Source organism: Mastomys coucha, unplaced genomic scaffold (genome assembly GCF_008632895.1).
Source record: "Mastomys coucha isolate ucsf_1 unplaced genomic scaffold, UCSF_Mcou_1 pScaffold22, whole genome shotgun sequence".
Classification (NCBI taxonomy): Eukaryota; Metazoa; Chordata; class Mammalia; order Rodentia; family Muridae; genus Mastomys; species Mastomys coucha.
Window position 1 is genome coordinate 112183607 of NW_022196905.1, and position 4610 is coordinate 112188216.

Here is a 4610-nt window from a genome sequence, read left to right on the forward strand (position 1 = left end):
TAAACTGCTGGAGAAGAGCCCGAGAGTGTGTTGCGTCATTCTTGCTGGTCGAGGGTGGTCGCGACAAGGGAGGAGGAGGTGTCTTCACACTGGGGCTGCAGGATTACATCCTCCCCTGGACTCCCATGTCTGTAACTGCAGTCTCTAGTAATGGTTCCCATCAGAAATCTCAGCCAGAGTCCTGCAGCCAGTCCACACACAGGGCCCGGAGCCCACCTTCCCTTCAAACCTTGGCCTCACTCTGGAAATCTGGTATCCAGAGCTCAGGCCATGTTACCTTTCTCATCTCCATATCTTGCTGCCCACTGATGCTACATCCTGAAGATCATTGCGCCTCTGGCCAGGCACTGAAATGTCACAGGCACAGCCACACCCTACCCCAAGCCTGATGTGGCTTCAGTCCTGTGAGGTTAGGAGGTGAAGAGATCGTGTAGCCCCGGTATGGCCTGAGCACTATCATAACAGCAGGTGTGGCTGACACGCCACATGGAAAAGCTTTCTGTTGATGTGAGGTTTTCACATTCTTTGCAGAACCCTAGAAAGCAGTTGTCAGGAGTTGGGTGCAGGGTCTGTTCTAGGTCAGGAGCACAGCATGTTGAGGCCAGAAGGGGCTACCAATGTCCAGGTCAGATGGCCAGCAAGGTGTGATGGAGCTAAAGGATGTGAAAGCAAGGGCCAACCTTCCCAACTATGTGACTCGGGAGAAAAGTGTTCAAAGGAGGGGGCAGCTGGAGGAGCCCCACCCCAGTGTAGGCAAGGCAGGGTACACTGCGGTGGCACCGACAGCATAGAGATGGACTCAGCAGGTCAGGGTACAGGGGCAGGTGGGGCAGTTGGCCCTGCAGTAGCTAGAGAGATGGAAATGTTGGTGCCGGCTGAGTATGGCATCAGAGAACAGGGCAGGCATAGAGTGGGAGGGACCACAGATGGCAGGTAGCCAGAGAAGGGCATAAGAAGCTAGATAGCCTGGCTCTTTGGAGTGGGTGACCGTGAGAAAGGAATGACTTGGGGAGAAGAAGACCAGAGCTTTGGCTGACGGCTCCATTGTCGTGTGAAGGAAGATGCCCACAGGGAGTTCAGGGCAGAGGAGGGCAGCACCCTTGGTGTAGATGGGGTGAGAACCCAGGATGGTGAATAGCCTGTGGCAGCTGATGGTGGCACCAGTCTGCACCATGAGGAGACTGACTTTGAGGAGGTTGAATGGAAAGACCCTGATAGGTCCTCTGTCCCACCCCAGTGGAAGAACGCACTTGCAGATCCCATGGCTTCGAATAACCTGTTACGTCCTCAGCTTTGCTCCTAAGAGAAGTTTCTACACAGTAGGGTGCTGCCCCCAGGAGTGGTGAGAGGCTGTGGGAAGCAGGAAGCAGGAAGCAGGTGACAGGCACCATGAGCAGTGTTGCTGCTTTGACTCTTGGCTCTTCTGAAGCATCCTAAGATCTTGCCTCTGTTTTGGTACATGTGGACCTGGATCCTTCTGGCTCTGCCTTGGCCTTCAAGCTCCCTGGCCCAGGTCTCTAGTATGGTCATGCAGAATCTGCAGGAGCTTACAACTTGGTTTCTGTACCCTGGAATTCAGCTAGGTAATGCCACTGGCAAGCATTTCTGTGGGACTGGAAGGATTTGGAGAGAAGATATGGGCTTGATCTTTTGTATTGTTGATATGCTTGTAATGGGAGAAGGCTAGACCCTGTAGGAGGACATGTATGCGGCACTCAAGACTTCAGTGCCACGCCTAGTGGCTGCCATCCCCTGACCTCTCACCTTGCTACCGTGTGATAGCCTCAGCTTTCCACAAACCTGCCACAGCAAGGTCTTTTGAACCTCAAGATAATGGGTTTCCTAGACAGCGAGATGGTTCCTCCAGACATCAGGAGACTATCAGAGCTTGCTCCCATTCCCTAAATCTTGTAATGGCTTCTCATTCTTCATTGCCTTCTGGGGCTCCAGGCTCCTGGCTGAGGAGCCTTGAGAGTTGCTTGTCTTCTAGGTGTGGTTACCATCTGCTTTTGTCGGTCCTCTTTGGGCCTCTATGTGGTACCTGCACCCATGTGAAGTGTTCCAGAGGCCACCATGGACAGCAGCTGTCACATTCCTGACCAGATGCAAGAGAGAATCCATGTGGCTCTTGGACCTACCCCTCTTCTGTCTAGGGAGCAGCTAACTCCTCCATCTTGTACCCAGCTTACATCTAGAAAGTTTTTCTTGCTTGAGCATCTTGGACTGAGCCAAACTTTGGTCTTCCAGGCCTCTGGAGAGCACAGGTGACTTTGGGTGGCACCCTTCTGTCTGGATTCTCTAGGGGTAGCCACTGTCCCATCCTGGCACTGATCACCAGGTCAGTGGACCTTCCTGCCTGTGAAGAGGAGGAGGTGAGGTCATCAGAACAATCAAAGCATAGGGCTGGAGGAGCCAGCATCCTTCCCAAGCTGCTGGTCCAGCAGCTCCCTGCTACCTACAGAGGCATCGGATCCCCTGGAGTTGAAGTTACAGCTGTTGTGAACTTCCCACATGGGACCTGGGAATTGAACCCTTGTCCTCCAAAAGAGCAGCATGGGCTCCTAACCACTGAGCCATCTCCAGCTCCAGATGTATGTTCTCATCTCTGTCCTTTAGTCTGACTACATCCTTGTCTCTGCTTCAGGGCTGGGATTCTCCAGCCTCCAGCTTCCCAACTCGTGGCTCTCCCTAATTCTACATCCCAGCTGCATTGCCCTGTGCAGATGCAGCTGCTTGGCTTGGTCTGTGTGACCTCACCTGGAACACAGACCTAGAAGGGTGGTGACTGTGCCCCAGCGTGGACAATGGCAGAAGAGAGCTCGCAAGCATTTAAAAACTTATTTCTTTTGAAATAATTGTAGATCTGCAGAAAAAGCACACAAGGAACATGTTCTTGCTCTACCTCAGTGTTGCCATGCACATGAGCTGTGAGCGAGGCAGCTCACCCTTCTTTACATTGCTCGGATTTCCCCACAATGCCTGTGTTTCACAGATCCAATTCAGGACCCCATGCGACCCACACTCTTGTCTCCTTTCTCATTCTTACCGTTGTTTTTCTGGCCTCAGGGCCAGCCAGTTGCTTGTGATTTGTTCCCTCCATTTGGGTTGGCGGCCTGACGTTTTCTCGTGGTTAAACTGCATTTCGAAGCAACGCCTGTGCAAAAGCGGTGTGACTGTTCTCGCAATATCCACGTGGTGGGAAGATGTTCCTGAGTTGCCATGGGTGATGGTCACCTTGACCTGTTAGCTAAGGTGGCATTTTCTGACCGCACCCCCCTTGATTTTCTTCCTCAAACACTTTAAAATGAATAACATCTACCAGGGAAAAGCAGGCGCCTTCCTAGACTGTCCACCAGATGGCAGCCTTCACCACCAAATCGTCACAGATAAAGTCTTGCTGTTACAAAGCACAACTCTGGCCATCCGGGACTGGTGGCAGGCCACCAGAGGAGCCCTGGCTTGGATGGACAGCCCAAGGGGATGGACTCCTGATGGGCAGCTTTGAAGAGCAACCTGGCTTGGTAAATCTATAACCTGCAGTAGAGTTAGTGAACAGGCTGGCAGTGTGGGGGTGGAGGGTGAGGGTGGCTGTGTGTATGTGTAGTCGGGGGAATTGAAGGCTTCTACTGCTATTTCAATGCCTGGTAGTCTGCTCAGAATTTAGGAAGCAGAAACAGAAATCCTTCCTGTGGTGACCTGCCACCTACCACCACCTGCCTTGGGAAGGGCCTGTGCATGGAAAGGGACTCTAGGCTCACACCAGCAATACTTGGTGGTCATATAAATTACAGGCTTGGGCCGAACCAGGCTGAGAGGGTACCCTTTCTGTTTGGTTGATGTGTAATTCAGGGGCTGTTAAAATTGCGTACATGCAAGTGGGTACGAGGGGACACAAAGTCAATACTCCTGTTTGGTTGGCACTGGGTTGTAGTTATCAAAGCACAAGGAACTCCACGTTTAAAGTGAACACACTTCAAAAACTCAATTATGTGTGTATGTGTGGGTGCACATGGGTCAAGGGTCAACCTCAGGTGTCACCCTAACAGGTCATCCACCTTGTTTTAGGAGACAGGGTCTCTCATTTTGGCCTGAAGCTCACCCAGTAAGCCAGGCTAGCCAGCTGGTAAACTCAGAATTCTGTTTGTCTTTGTCCCCACCCCCACCCCAGTTTGAGGGTTATACAGGCACAACCACAGGCCTACAAATCACGCTGCGGCCCCCCTGTTCGCATGATAGGCACCTTACTGACCGAGTCATCTCCCCAGTGTTCTAAAGCTCACTTTTCCTTCTGGTAAAAGCACACATCATGTGCAGTTTATTGTCTTAATGATTTCTGGGAAATGTATGTATTGTGTGCCTGTGAGTGAGTGCAGCATGTGCTGGCGGGTGCCTCTCTGTGAGTGCAGGCGTGTGCTGGCGGGTGCCTCTCTGTGAGTGCAGGCGTGTGCTGGCGGGTGTCTCTCTGTGAGTGCAGTGTGTGCTGGCGGGTGTCTCTCTGTGAGTGCAGGCGTGTGCTGGCGGATGCCTCTCTGTGAGTGCAGTGTGTGCTGGCGGGTGCCTCTCTGTGAGTGCAGGCGTGTGCTGGCGGGTGTCTCTCTGTGAGTGCAGGC